Below are 16,842 nucleotides of genomic sequence, written 5' to 3' on the forward strand. Positions count from 1 at the left end.
AACACAAGCAGTGATGGTGAAAAAAGAAACTCTCAGACCTGAGTTTAACAATTAAACTGAGATTGTTTTGGAGGGAAACACATCACTAATATCCGTCCTTCCTCACACATCCAGAATGACTTCCTTCTATTTTTAATGTAAAAGTACAACAGTACATGCTGTGCCATAATCTTGCTACCACTGAGTTCAGTCTTCTGAGGAAACATTAGAACTCCACTCAATCCCCTCACTTTTACCCCCTTCATATTTTGTTCCTTGACCTTTATGAAGGGACTTATGTATGATTTATGAAGTTTTGCTGTAGCTCTTCTTCTTCATCTGTATCCTGAATAAAGCCAAAGATCAGGAAAGTAGACTTTGATCTCTACACATCCTCTCAGTGGTAACTTACCACCTGAGGAGTATAAGGAGATGAGACACTTCTTTCTTCTCTGCAAGTGGACAGTCAGCCTAGCAGCAAAAGTCTGCCATCTCTCTCTAAAAGGGTTTCTGACTTGACTCATAGTGACTAACTGCTTAGTGAAACCAGTCTCCAAAATGAAAAGTCTTTGATTTTTATAACTCCTTAATTGCTGGGGCAAACCTGGAGTCCGCAGCCCAGGTCAAGAAACTGAATTTTCTTGAAGAGACAAAGAAGAGAATAAGTCATACCTGAGTGGATCAAATAACACCTATCTATTGTTTATACTTTCAGATTAGAGATCTCTGGCTACATATATTGAGCAAAAATTGTGGAACAAAGGAAATAGATCCGTTTATTAGTTTGTCATAAAAAACCAGAAAACCCCTTGAGGTAGTAATATAAAAACTGAAGGTTTTTCTGTACTATTTGCTTTTCAAGCTTATTATTCAAGGTTTGGAGCTCTTTTTCCTTCTTTCAAATAATGCAGGCCTTCCCAGCCTCACTAAAAGCAATTTTTCTGGTCATTCTCTTCTCAGAGAGAAGCAGCTTGAAACAGCTTGAAAGAGTTCAGCTACCCAAAAACATGTATTGTATAGACTTACAGACTGTAAGGGCCATTGAAGTGGCTGCCATATGGTTTCTTTCTGCCTACAGAAAACCATATGTACCATGAAGTCCCTTTGTTTCCTCATGTTTCTCAATTAGGCACATGCAGACATTGGTGTTGGATGCCAAAGCTGGCAGCAGAGGAGAGAACCTTGATAAATCATAGCTATCCCCTTCAACCCCCTCAGAGAAGGTATAGCAGTACAGTGTTTACTAAAATTTAGAGGTATTCTCTCCCATTCTGGCTTATCTGGACTCAAGAAGAATAGGGAGCACCTATGCATCTTCTAGGTAGATTTCCTTCTCTCTAAAGCAGATCTTCCTTTTTCCTGAGTGTACACATTGCTGAGATTACAGGCATGCACATTTTCCATGCATGTACTTTTCAGAGAGGGAGGATATTTCTCTGCACATTTTCTGCACAGGTTCACTCCTATTTCATGAAGAGTGAATGTAAATGTCAGACAGAACAGGCAGAAAGGTTTTAAAGTACTAGTTGAAAAAGCACCAAAGTTGTTTGTGCAGCAAAGCAAGGGTCCCCTGTGTTCAGTCCAGAGGCGGTTGTAGCTGGCAGGAGTGAGGGAGGCTGCTTCATTATGGAAAGACTTGGTGGAGAAGAGAAGCTTGAGGAAAAGTAAGTTTTGTATGTAGCCTTTGGCTGCATCGTAACAAGCTAGACAATTAACAGTGAGTGTCCTGCCATGGGAAGGAGCAACATCTTCTCAACAGTCATACAAGAGACAAGTTAAAATAACTCCTGCTCTGTATGTGTCCACAAAGGCTTGTCACAGGCTTTACCCTGAGAGCATTTCCTCATTAAAAGTGAAGGGTAGAGACAGAATGTAAATATCACCACTTTTCTATAGTTCTACCTGATGTTGGTTTTATTGAGTCAAAGCCCTCCTTTTCTTTAGATTCAGATGGCTGGAAAGAGAGTGTGTCCGGACTTAGAAAGGCTGCTTGGTATTGCTGTGAGACACTGTGGGACTGAATAGAGCAGGGTAAAATTCAGGAAGAAATGTAATTCAATGGTGAGCAGAGGATGAAAATGTTGGTGTGGGGAGGTCTTCAATAAAGACAAATTTGCTAATTGCTATAAGTGCAAAATATCTGTCAGCATATTTCTAAACACATTGTAATTAAGATTAGATTATATGTGTCAAACTCTAGAATTAATTTATTCATATTGTAATTATAGAAACCAGAAGAAAATTGAGTGATTACAATATAATTAACATAATCATTAGAAAAGACATAAGAAAGGCGCTTTTGAGTACTTAAGGAAAAATTTTGGGGTTAGGTAAAGAATTTTGACTCTTTTTTATTTTCTAGTAAAGACTTAAACAGTGTTAACTCCTCAATGACAAAATGATTTCTGTGTTCCAAAACAATTTGAGGTGTTCCCAGTGTGCTGCTTAATACAGTATGTTAGAAAGAAAAAGTCACTGAAAAGACAGGACTTTGACACTTTTAAGTATGACTTTAAAGTAGCTTTTAGAGAAGAAAATATAACCAGCTAGGAAGAAAGGAAAAAGAATTTAAAATAAATAAATCTTTGGAAATGTGGAGTGGATTGTGTGCTGTAGAAGATTCTGGTAACTTGAAAGCTTTGCACTTACAGAGACCCATCTTAAAAATTAATCACATCAAGAGAAACACTTTCATCTGAAAATGACTTTGCTGGGCCTATTTATGACAGACTTCATGGATCAAATTCATTGAAAAATATAGTTAATGAGATTTTCAGTGGGACTTGGAGCCAGTATAGGACCTGAAACTCATTTGAAGTCTTTTGCATGTTATAGCAGGAATTTTTTTAATGTTGTTTTAGAGACATGTGTTTCTATGAGTTTTTAAATAATCAGGTCATTGGCATGAAGACTTTAGGGCTCTGTGTTCTTTGGTATTTATTTTGCCTTTACGTATATTGAAAGGAGTGTAATTCCATTAACAGCAAAAAAAAAAAAAAAAAAGACTAAAAATGCATTTTTTAAATTCTTGGAAACAAGAAAGTAAAACAATGAATACATCTTTCTCTTAATATGATGAACTGTTCAAATGCTCTGGTTTCAGTTTGTGGGTACAGCAGAACTGAACATATTATGATTTATATGTATATCTCAAAGATGCTCGGAATATATTATGTGACTAATTTAGTTTTGGTGTCAAACATCTATTTTGACTTCACCCAGATCTGTAAACTGTTGGTTTTGGGCACAGTACTTACATTCTCACTGGTCCTACTGAGTCTAGGGAATATTTTTGCTGGGTTAGAATCTTTACTTTGTTTATGAGTCTGCAATGTTAAAAGTTTGTTATTTTTTAATAATTAGCATTAGTCTTTGAACCTTACACTTTGTTGTAAAATGCTGAAAAATATCGGAATTGTTTATATATATTTAAATATTTCAGTATAATACAAATAAATTAAAAGGCAGCATTAAAATACTGCAGTCTTTCCCTGCCCCCCTCCCTGCATTTCTATATGACATCTTACTCATAGCCATGGTATGGGAATGTGTGCAATACGAATGGATTTCCTCCCTGCCTTTGTTTTGGTTGCAAAAAGCATCTTCCATTAACTATGTGGGATTTCAAGTTTGGAGACTGAACATTTTTTGTCCCTATAACCGTATCGATCCCTGTGTACTTCAAAGCCTTAGGAATTATAGTTATAAATTCCATGACAAAAACACTAGAGTCTTCCAGCACTTCCTTCCTATAAAATCAAGATAAATGATCAGGAGGAATGCGAGGTTTGAGGTCTTGATATTTGGTGGGTTTCTTTTATTTGACTCTATCCTGGCAAGGAAACTCCTATAGACACAGCAGTACAATGAAGCAAAGACTAAAGAAAATGGAGATTATTGTTTGACTAAAGAATTATTGTTCGCTACTAGAAGGTATTTTTCAACTCTGAGGCAGGAATTTTACTCTCCTAAAGGAGACAAGGTTTTAGATGCCCAGTCTATTCAAATGTAGTGAATGGTTTATAACTCCCATCATGACCTGTGAAAAATAGTTTGCAGGGTGTCTTCTTTATGACTGATAATGGACAAAATGGACCACCTTCCAGCTTTATTTGTTGGGAATCTGTAAGAAGCCAAAAGACAATAGAGCATGCAGAGTTTCACAATTCTGCCTAATGCAAGCTGCTTATTAATTAAAGTGTTATAATCCATCAGAAATACTTGACCACAGTATGAAAGGGTCAGACTGTAATCTTTTGAAAGCTGGGGAATTAAGACCTTTTAAAAATTCATTTAAAAAAATAGTAATTTGTTTGTTTTCTTTTTCTAAATTTGATCACACACTCTTACACTGTAACCAAATTACTGGGAGACTGTACTTCAGTGGGGAATAACGAGCTGGCTGTTTTCTGTCCCTGTCTTGGTTTGAAAGACAGGTGTCTGTCAACGAAGGCAGGAGCCTCCCTTGAAATGGAAAATGCAACCCCCTTCCCTCCAAATTATTATAATTTTGAAATTAAGGGGCTTTCAGGCAAAGATAGGAATAGGAATATCAGTTCTTTACTTATATATATATGTATCTGTATTACAAGGCAAACAAGCAACAATAACTGCGGCCGTAACAGAGCCACAAACCCAGTGCCAGCCTTCTCGGCTGTCAGGCCCTTTCCCTTTTGGTGCAGTTACTGTCGCAGCCAGCAGAGGCGCTGGCGGCTCCCGGTGAGCAGGGCAGGCGTGACGGTTCTGTTGAAGCAGTGATCCTGTAGAAAGGAGCTGCTCTTCCCCGGGAGGTCCAGTGGTAGCTATGTAGCTCCTGTCCTCTGGGAATCCAGTGGAAAGGGTGTCTGTGGTGTTCAGAATCTCAGATTATATCCAGGATGGAATGCTTGGTTCCTCCTTCTGGGCGGAGCGTCTCACAATGGGATGATTAGTCATGAGGCAAGGTGTTAATGGGCTCATTAACAGAAGACAGTCTGCAGGGAGTTATCTCTGAGTCATGCGGCATGGCATTGATGGCCCATCAATCAGAAAAATAGTCCAGGAGGGATGAAGCAAGCAAACACTGCCCCACCTGGTTTCAACAGCTCATGAAGATGGTAATAGAATACACTGCAACCCAGGACAGTCCCTCAGACCACAGAAGGGCTTAACTAGGAAAGACATGATCCTATATTTTATATACATATATATATATGCATATATATATATATACACACACACATATACACACACACACACACACACACACACACACACATATATATATATATATATATATATAAAATTTCTGGCACTGAATTTGTATTTTAACCTCTAAAGGCTTCATTATTTGCATTTGTGTCACTTGATTCTCCCCCAACGCATAGCATTAAAGTAATTTTGCTCAGCTATGGTCCCAGTAGAAAACATGCCTAATGAACAGTTCAAATGAACACTTTTCCAGCAGCTTGCTACTGGAGCATTCAGGCATGTGGGGCAATGACTTGGGGTCAAATGCCAAAACTCTTAGTTTTGTGATAAGACTTTCCAGAAAATACTGTGCCTCATCCAGTTATAGGCAGTACTGGCAAAGAGAAAATTGACTTTCAATATTACAGTTGTGCCCATCTTCATACATGGAATCTGAGGGATGAAGTCTCCCTTAAAGAGATAGTTCTCTGTTTTCCAAAGTTTGTGGATAAAAACTGTGGGAAGACTGATAATTAAATTTCACATTTCAGAATTGCAACTGTTGGATGGACAAACAGGAAATATTACAACAGAAGATATTCTTAACAGAATATCTTAACAGAAGCTGTATTTCAGCAACAAGCCTTACATACCAAGGCTACCGCTGTGTACGACCACCTCAGTTATTATACACCAGTGTTTAGGTGATCTTGGGGTAAATTATGTTTCTCTTCTCTGCCTGAGTGCTTTCCAGAGGAGATTTTGTGGTAAGATGTTGCCAGTGTCTGGCCTTTCCAAATCCCAACAAGAGCTTCATACTGTGCTAACCTCTGTGGGGCTATGGAAAGCCCATCTGTTCATTCAGCCTTTTGATGGTTGCACATTAGCTGCGAGGAGGTTTTGTTTATAGCCTTCCTAATATAATATGTTGGATGTTATCCTTGTGTTTATGTTGTTATACCATGGGCTTGCAGTTATAAATTTACATTCCTTTCCTTTGCAGGCAGTTGCTAGCAGTATGATATTGACTGGAATCTAATTGCAAAATAAACTCACCTTTAGGGACTTTTTTTAAAATAAATCAAAATATACATTTAGAAATAAATCTTCATAAAGTGGCATTAGTTCACAGAAAATCTGCTTACTAAATGTTAAACATCACTAAGAAAAACTTCTTTAACAGAAGTACGTTGAGAACTATATCTGATTTGACTCTAGATCAGCAACGGACATTCTGATGTTGCCAAACACCTATTCTTTTTTATTGTGTATTAAATTTTCTTTATAGACATCCAATCTGTTCTACTGCAAGTTTGACATCAGTAGAATTCATGGAGACTCAAGAAGGTTACTTGTCATTTCCCACTGTATGAAATAAGAATGGTATCTTTACTTCTGAAAATATGTACAAGAGCCCTATCAAAATTATCTCTGAAGGGCTGCTGTGAATACTGCAGCAGACAAATACACATGCCTTAGCAGAAAACCTGCAGTTAGGAGAATCCCATGCCAATTTAATGAAGCTGCTGAGACATTCAGACAAAGTTTAATATACTTATCTAAATCAAGCTGTTGTGGATTGTCTTGTGACTCTCTGTTCATTGTTGATTCACCCTTAAATTTAAATGGCGTTTTTTAAAGAGGGATTTGAATCACTGTAATTTTACTGTTCCCATATTTTTCTAATAAAATAGTAGGTAAATATTGCAGTTGAAATGTCTCTTTTGGTATCAGGGTTTTTTTTTGCTTCCTTTCCTTTTTTGTCTTATCACCACTGACAACATTTCAGTTGACAACTCCTCTTTACAATTTTGCTAATGCTGCCAAAGCCAAGTGAATGCATTGGCTAAGTACCAACAGCCGTATTTCTTTCACAAGGTGCTACCTCTATCAGTGAAATCCCTAACTGGTGCTCCACACAACCCCTCTGCTTCAAGCATGTTAGCTGGATGAAGTGATGTAAAGGAGTATGGTCCAAATCTGAGGGAGTTTGAGGGCTTTTACCTTTCTTTTTTTGTATTTTGGTTTTTAGGAAGTGAAGCTCTGGTCTATTGATGTGAAGAATGCTAATTTCTCTCTCACAAGCACTTTGATTCAAGTCATAAACGACCTCTGCCTGGCATTTCTGGGTCTCACCCAGCTCCTGTTTAAAATATGTCTAAAAGGTGCTTGTCACATCATGGCCTACTTTATGCTGAGGTGATTTCACTACCAACGTGGGAGCTACTTTATAATTACTGCCCATCTGTACCCAGTCTTGTACTAAAGATCTTATTGAAAGCTTACATTTTGTGTATTGCATATTGCTGAATGAAATTGGAATGCAACAGGCATGTTCTGCATTTGTTTTTAAAAGGCTACGGTCAGTTCCTCTGATCTTGTGGGTGATATTCATTTTTCTTCCTATACTGAAAAAAATGACGTGTTCCAAAATTAAAGAGGCAGAGGTTTGGAATAAAATGTTGTTGACATGGTTATAGTTTTTTTAATGCTTTGGAATGTAAGTCAACATGAATGAGCACAAATTTCATATCTGCTTCTTCCAAGGTGTCTTGAACGTTACTCTGAAACATGGCACTGCTTCACCTTGGGGTCAGAGCTTTTTCCTACATGGAAAACTTATTCAATCTCTTTTTCCTACATGGAAAACTTATTCAATCTGCTCCCTCATGTTTTCTTTGTTTCAGGCAAATTAATGGAAATGTTGCTGCAATGAAAAAATTGCAGAATAACTGCACTGAAAACACAGGCAAGCCAGACACTAGGATATCACAACAGTTCCATTCTTTGAAACAATTCAGCTGTGCAAGTTTTCACCACAGAAGTACATCTTGGGGGAGTACTGGAGGAAACAGTGAGTTACACAAATTCTGCTAGGATTCTTACTTGGATCACGTAGAGTTTAATTCTCTATTACTTTACACCTTTATTTGCAATGAGCAAGTGAGAAGTAGATATGAAATACAGTTGTTCTGCCTCTAGAAAAATCATATATAGTCTGTATAGAGGGAGATTACAAATGGCAAAACAGCAGATAATTTAGCCTGCACATTTCACAAAACTGTGTTTCAAGCTGAATATGAGATAGATGGTGTTTGCAAAATCTAGATAAAGTCTTCTAAAAAAATGCATCAGATTTACAGGCAGGTTTTAGAGAAATGAAGGTGAAGCCTGTCAAATATAAAAATATGTCTAACAAGCCTTGACAGGATATTAATTAATAAAATTTTTTTTTTATGTATCAGCAATGCAAAGAAACCACAAAGAAGGCCTCAAAAAAAAGCTTCCACATTAGAACCACTGAGTAACTATACAGTTTCTAGCATCAGCATGAGTGCAGCCTATTAGGCTTGTGCAGTTAAAATATAAATCAATCTGAAGCAGAACAGTTTACAGTAGTTCTGAAATGACTGCTTGCTATGATGAGAAATTGGTCTTTTTAGTCATTTGCTATAAGTGATTTCAAATCCTGATCACTGTGCTGCTGTTAATTACACATTTTCCCGAGATAGTCTAATGGAAAACTTTAAAAATAGAAATACAAATTAGGTTTACCCATGTCATTAATTCCTTACCCTTTCAGGGCTGTCATTGAAACTGTCCCTGTCTTCCTCAAACTGTCAGTCTGAGTTTTTTTTCAGAGGCCAAGGAACAGCATCATTAACAGTCTAGTGGTAAAGAAATATCCAAATGGAAAACATCTCTTCTGAATTTTTTATATCTGGCCTGTAGACTACTAGCAAGGCTGTGCAAATGGCTACAAATGTGGAAGATTTGTAAATCTGTGGAAGAATTGTAAATTTGTCGAAGATATGTATTAGTGACTGAATGAAAAAGATGGTTAAAAAGATACTTATATTCTGTCACTAATCAAAAAGTACTTCTATCTATATATGATAGTACATTATCATTGAGTCATCTCCTCACCTTTGTTTGATAAGATAAAGAGATTGAATTTTTTAACATAGTCAAGGTAAAACATTTCTGTTATCCTTGTGTAATTTCTGAGGGTATTTTCTCCACCCTTTAAACTTTTTTAAGATCCTCTAAATGTGTGAGAATCTGAATACGTGCAATTTTCTGGTTTTCATTTTATCAGTCACATGCAAACATACTTTTTCTGTATGTATCTTCACTACAACCTGTTCATTTTTCCAAGGATCTTAATATCCAGTCTGACAAAACTGCATGCTGGAAGCTTGTCTTGAGTTGCTAGACTGCTCTGACTCTTTCTATGTTTATCTGATTCTTAAGATGAGGTCCTCCCATGTATTTTGGCTGGCTTTGTTGGCTTGGTTGAGATAACACCTAACTTCAATTTTAACTGCATTATAACAATCCTCCATATCAGTTATTGGTCCATATGAAACATGGAAAAAATCATTTTTCATGGCTTCTAGGTGGTTAGCCTGTACAATGAATGCTCTGTGTTTAAGCAACATATCTAGTTGGGTTTAGATTTTTTCTTCCCTCTGAAATATCCAATAACAACACTGGGTAACCACTGAGAGAACTTGGAAAAAGAAGAGTAAACTTCTCTAAATAAAGTCTCAGTGTACTCCATTTTGTAAGCACTTTAAGCTCTTGCTAATTCAATAGATTGCTATTAATTTTTCAAAAAGCTTCTCAGAACTTTCTATTACAACTTCTACATGGATTATTTACTCATGATGAGTAAAACCCAAAAATGTGCTAGTGAAATATATGAGTTTGAAATGAAGTACAACTTTTAAATCTCCTCTTTTATTTGGGATAAAATCTCGATAGAGCTTATTTTTTTTAATAAATAAAATAGTCAAGATGTCTCTCTACAGACTACAATTCTTTTAAAGTGTTTGTATATATTAGTGAAAATATGTCCAACTTTGTGTGATGTTTCCACAGCAGCCTTTTCTGAGAAAAGCTGGCCTGGCAGCACCATCCTTCTGTGTCTCACATAGAAGAGCATTCCTGCTTTCTCTTTGCAGGCTTCTGCCAGTCTATTAAAAAACATTCATGATTAGACAGGCAGCATTGCTGAAACAAGAAAGGACACATAACTGAACACATGGGCTGGAGAAAAAGAGCATAATATTTGAGTTTGATTTAGAATGAGCTTGGACTATTGTGGTACCTAAAAGTTAGGAGAAAGGGAAGAAATTTAGGAAAAAGAAGTAAGAAAGTGGAAAAAAAATAAACTGTATGTGCCATTAATTTTTTCTGTAACTGTGTTATTTTTACAAACAAGGAATAAATTTTGCTATTAAATGCTGCAAGGCAAATTATTCATTCCTGTTCTAAGAAATGCCTTCTAAGTATCACAAAAGGCCTGAACTTTACCAAATAATGCATCTTTTTACTAAGTATGAGCTTTGAACGTGAATGGAGCCAGGAGTCATTGTTACCTTGTCTCTTAAATGTAACCAGGAGGTGAAAGCATCAGGGAAAGTACAGGATTCACAGAAACACCTATAGATTGTGAGAAACTGCCTTGAAGATGTTAGACACTTTTTCTGTTTTGTGCAATGCTGCCAGAACTTAAGAAACAAGTCCTTCGTAGTCCCTTTTTTTTTTTATATCTTGTACATAACATGGGATCAAAAAATTGCATACAAGAAAATAGGGAAAAATCATTAGACTAAGACTATAGAATGCCAACATCCATAGGGTATGTGAGCAAACCAATAAAATAAGGGATGTTATTTCAGGAATCAAGTTCTGTTAGGGAATATTTTCTAATAGAAAAAGCAGCAAATTAATTATTTCACTGAATTTATTACTTTCTTCTGACTGTTCCTGGCATTGCCAATAAGACACAGTGCAAACACTTTCAAGGAAAAGAGACTTGACAGCTGATATGTAGTAACCTGGTGGCAGAAATAGGAATGGAATACATTAAAAAAATTATTAGAGAAGTTCCAGGAAAAAAATTATTAGATGAATTCCAAGAAAAAAAAAAATAAGGAGGAAAAAATATGTTTAAAGATTTTGGTGAGGTAAAACTAGAAATGCTGGCGAGGGGGAGGGGGTGGAACTTAGTGATACAAAATTTTTTTCAAGGAAGTTCTAACCATTTGGATCTGTAGAAAAGATGATGTCTAGAAACTTCCTTTGCCCACCCTTGGACGGCTTCTGCTCATTTGAGACATTTACTGTCAGCTAAAGTGATTACTGATCAGTTCCAGGTCATGAGAGCATAGAAGAACGAGTAGAAAACCCCCCAACATTAACATCTTAAACTGCTGTGAACACTAGACTTCATAGCTAGCTTTGGCAGGAAACCAGAAATTCTACTTGTCTGAAAGTTCTCACATTTTGAAAATAATTTTCATCTTCAACCAAGTGGAACAGCTGAGATTTCAAAACATTTAATAGACAGGTTTTTGGGTTTTTTCAAAGAAAGAAAAAAAAACCAACCCAAAAATTGAAGTACTTTGTTTCAATTGTGTAGACAAAACACAGCAATTTATATAAACAGATGAGAAGTCAGCATAGGATGAAACGATACTGAATTCAATCCTGCATCATAACTGAATTTTTTAAGAAAATGTTTTGAAACTTTTCCAGCATGTTCACATTATTGCAAAATAGTTTTTCATATGAAGCAGCATTGTCCAAAGAGAATACTATTTTTTTTTGTAGCCTCTTTATATAATTTCCCTAAAAACAGCTGTACAATCAAAATAATGTAATAGCTAAATAAAGAATGGTTGCTATCTTTTAATGGGTTGTTTTAAGAGAGAGCAAAATGCTTAATTATGTTTATCTGAATAAGTTTTCACACATTTTTCATGCTGGAAAATAATTTGCTCATTGATGTTCTCATAATTGCGAATAATATTCACCAGATGATTTTTCAAATATAGGTAAACAATAATAATTGAAAATATCAATGAAAATTGTAAACTGAATTAGAAACGAATGATGGCATATCTCTTGTTGGGTATCCCATTCAAAAATTCATACAAGACGTTATTTCTCTGTTGAATGAGTCAGACTGATTTAATGTATGTGAACTGTTGCTTTTAAAATGAGTTTATGAAAATCTCATTTACATTTTCTTTTAAACACAATATAGTTATTCAGACTTCAAATGTCTTTTCATAACATTTGTGATAGCAGAGCATGAGGACCTGAAACACAGAGAATATTTGAAGGCATTTCAAATGCAGTCAAACTGAAATTTATACTAAGACAACAGCAAACATAATTGCAGAAAAATTCCTAGTTTCAGCTTGAAAAATTTGAAGGTCAGTTTCTAATTTGATGACAATTTGCTGATATATATTCTAGGGAAAATCTGATGGTATTTTATTTTAGAATAGGTGACCATCAAAAATCATATAATTGTTTAGTAGTTTCAGACTGAATTCCTGTATTCAGTTTTCCAGAAAAAACACAAACCTGTGCCCATGGTGGACTCTAATAGGAGAAGTTAGAAAAAGGTCAATACTCCTCTCTTTTTCCAGCATCATCCTTATTAAGAAATTGCACTCTGATGTTCCATATACAATGTGAAGACTAGAAATGTTGTAAAGATGAGTCTTACAATGTTATATAACATCTGTGTTTGACAATTATTTCTGTAGCCTTCATAATATGGTTATTTTGCAAATCCCTAAATTGAATCTCAGCGTAGGACAAATATTTCTGAATTGAGGGATCTAAAGTTCTGGTGGCTAAACAGAGTTTCTTGGTTTCCCCATAGCTCGAAAGTCAGTGCTATGGATGAGAACCTATTTCCTTTTCAACTTGGTAGCTTAGTTCTAACAATCTTTTGATGCACCATGATGTTTAGTATTTGAATAGGAACAGCTTGCACTTCTATGGTGATTGCTTATCAAAGTCACAGATACACTGAAGTCTTAACTCTGATATTACTCATAGGAATTCATGCCATTGATTTCAAGAGAGCTGGTCTTGACACTACTTTCTTCATCCACTGAAAAGAAAAATTTCATTTCTGAGTTCAAATCAGCTTCTGTTATATATGTTTCTGTAGTATTTAAAAGACAAAGTTAAGTGAATCCCTTTTTTTTCCCCTATATTCAAAATCATGAGCCTCAAGTTTTCAGAATCAGGCACTCCTTTGAGTTGGAAGGGACCTCCTGAGGTCTCAAGTCAAGCCTTCTGTTCAGAGCAGTTTAACACTGGGCATAAACCATGCTCCTTAAGGTTTTGTTCATTTAGCTCTGGGAGACCTCCAGGATGGAGATTGTATTATATCCTCACAATGGTTTATTTTCCTGAAACAGCTATACAGGACAATATGTATTCTACTTGGCTGGCTGATGTGCTGAAGCATTCCCTTTTTACATACCCACAGTATGATGCAGTGGTAAGCCAAAATATTCCAGCATAAATTTGGTTTCATGAGGAGCAGGATTTAGATCAGAAATACCACACACTGGAGCTGGACTAGAATAACTGGTCAAATTTTGATAGTTTCATTGAGGTTTGAAGTTTACATTTCCACTAATTGACAGAGAAAATGAAATGAGGAAAACCGATAAGTCCTTAGGCTTTGAGACTTTATAAAATTTCTTGCAAGACTTAGGGTTTCTAAAACTCTACCTGCTGGAGTTTGGATAGTACTTGTTATGCAAGAATAGTTGCTTTTTATTTCCAGTCACTACATGAAAATATTTGTAATTTTCATGTCTTGTCTGATCAAAAAATTGACACAATTTATGTGTCAAAACAAACACTGAGTATTTGGATCACTTGCTTCTGGACCACTTGTTTTCCATCCATTGTCAATGAATGGAGCTGAAGTTGTTATCTGTCTAGCTCAGTATCTTAGCTGTCTTCAGGTAAGACTGCATGGAGGGTTGATTGGTTGTAGCAAGAGAACCTAAGACTTATCTCTTGGAGTATAGAGTAAATATCTCAGAATTTCTCTTGCTCTGTGTCAGATGTAGTATGAGTTGTAAGTTATATTTCTGAAATAACATATAGGAATGGCAGTGTAGGAGGTTCTTTGACATCTTTATCTGGTACCAAAATAATATTGCCCAGAACTGTTGCAATTTATGATAGAGAAAATCAACATATAAAATGCTGGTTAAAATGGAACATTTTTTGTTAGAAGATGTCAGGTTGTACCATATTGATGTTTTGTGTGTGTGCCATTTAAGAAAATTTTTGGTCTGTTTTCTGTTGTATGGATTTAAATTAGAACACATATGAATGAATATTCAGTGAAAGTTATTTCTCTGTATTTCATCTTTATAAATACTGATGCTTCATCATTTAAACGGGTCAGAAGAACAATGAAATAATCTTTTTATCATGGCTAAATTGCATGAAATTTCTTTTCACTTTCCTATTCACCCTATATCCTAACAGGCTGACTAGGTCCCATGTGGATACTTCAACTGTTATGTTAAAGCTGCTAAAATTAGGAATATTTCAATCAGTGGATTTAGTATTTGAGGGGTTTGAGTGGTTGAAGCATGGAGTTAGAAAGAAACCCTTTCCAAACATAATTTTGGTTGTCACAGCCCTTCTATTTTTCTTGTGATATATTTATACATCACTCAGTCTGAAATTCTTCAGACTCAGATCTTAACTATGAGCTTGGGATGTGTTAATGTAGGGAGCTTTGGGGTGGGTCAGACGGTCGGGACGGACGGAGACGAGAGATCTCTGAAGTCAGATCTTGGAACATGCGGTTTATTGCAAAGGGCGTAGGTATAGGGGCACTGCTTAGAGCTGCCAACTGCAGCTCTGAGCAGGCCCAAGAGAGCAAGAGAATAAGCGGGAAGTAAAGAGAGAGAGCGAGAGGAATGAGAGTGAAGAAGAAGTGAGAGAGAGTGTAGTAAGAGTAAGAGTGGAGAGTGTAGTAAGAGTGTGAGTAAGAGTAAGAGTAAGAGTAAGAGTAAGAGAGTGTAAGAGTGTGCGAAGAGTGTCTGAAGTCCTGGTTACAATACAATAAATCATCTTCTGTACTGAATATTCTAATTGTCACTAACCAATCTAATACAAGATACAAATCCTATAGCATTTACATACAGCCTATAAGAGTTCTTATATTACCATAGAGTGTTACATCTTAACTTCTAAAAACTACTCTTTGGACCCCTTCTGCTGAGCTAGTGGGGTCTGCTCTGACCCTTGGACCTGCCTGCAAGCAGAGGGTATTGTTCAATCAAGAGGGGATTACCTTCAGTCGGCCATACTATTGTTTTCCAGTTGTTCAGTAACTAAGATTTGGTATTTCAAAAGTGGCTTTCATTTCGATGTCGCCTGTAGTTTTCATATTCCCAAAATCTTTTGTCAGGCAATCATATTTATAAGGCTTTCCTGTTTCATCTTCCCCAACAGTTAATATATGCACCTGTCACTGTCTCAGCGTGAATGGCCTTTATAGAAGCACTGGTGATCTAACGGTGGCTCTCAGCTGTGTCTGTGTGAAAATCCAGGCATCCTTACAGTGTGTTTAAATCGCAGTTTGAATCTCCTCAGATTTTTATCCGAGGACAAGTTCCAGTCTCATTTCTTGTAACCCAGGTGAAAACATGTCTGGGGCTGAATGCAGAAATCAACATCTTTAATGCAGTCCATGCAAAACAAGGGTCGAATTTGTTTACAGAATGACGGTTTAGTTAAATAAAGGAGAAGGATTTCAATTTCATCCTTATTTGATATGGGCTTTTTTTCTTTCTTTTTCTTAAAAGACAATCAATCTTCAAGTAAAAAATAAAAGGAAAAACTCTGTCTATGCTTGCTTGTATATTCATAAGAAGACATATAATTTAGAAAGAGCTTAATCCTTTTCATTTTTACATACATTACATTAATCCATTTATATGAGATCATTATTTCTGGCTCTTCTGTGAGGCAGACACTCATTACCTTACATAGTCTTTTCAGTGGGAAAAAAAAAAAAAAAAGAAGAAGAGAAAAAGGTGTCAAACTTCCATGAATAACAACAAGTACAAGGTTTGTTCCCATTACAGTTTGCATGCTGGTAGCTTTTACCACACCTCACAGATGGTTAATACTTGTCCACAGTCTGAAGCCAAGTTCAATTTTAGTTTTCACAGATAACATTGCCAGCTCAGGTTCTGCTTCCCATACTTTGCCCTCTGTTCAGCCACAGGCATCCCTTGCTCTTGGTGGTTCTTCACTTCACCTAGACTGTCCATTAAGGTAGAACCTAAATCCAGTGCAGGAGCATATTTATGCTCCACAGCTCTCATTTCAGAAAGTTTGCAGACAAACTTTCTGACAAAAGCCCCAGATAACATACAAGACACCATTTCTAATCATTAAGGGCCCATTACAGTAAATTTATCCTAAATCCTCTCCAATGGCCAGGCTAACTGCGCAGTCTTTCAGGAGCTAAGTCTGCCCTTTGCAGATCAGATGTTCTGTGTTCCCACAATGTGTAATTAAGCTGAAGCATTGCTCACAACAGGGCACTGTGGATGCTTAAACATTTACATAGTGTCAAAAAGCAATTAGACAAATTAGAATGGAAAATAGATCCATGAGGGTGTTATTAAATACAGGGACAATATTTTTGGTTCAGGAAATCACTAAGCCACAAACCCCTGCAGCTGGGAATGGATATCAGAGAGTCACCACTGTGTGACCTCTAGGCAGGCACTCACATACAGCCATCTCTCACAGCAGGGTGCCGGGGTAGATGAACTTTTGTGCTGATCTGCTGCAGCCACTTATCCAAAGCGTACAGACTGCAACATCTTG

The sequence above is a fragment of the Corvus hawaiiensis genome, chromosome 6, assembly GCF_020740725.1.
Source record: "Corvus hawaiiensis isolate bCorHaw1 chromosome 6, bCorHaw1.pri.cur, whole genome shotgun sequence".
Taxonomy (NCBI): Eukaryota; Metazoa; Chordata; class Aves; order Passeriformes; family Corvidae; genus Corvus; species Corvus hawaiiensis.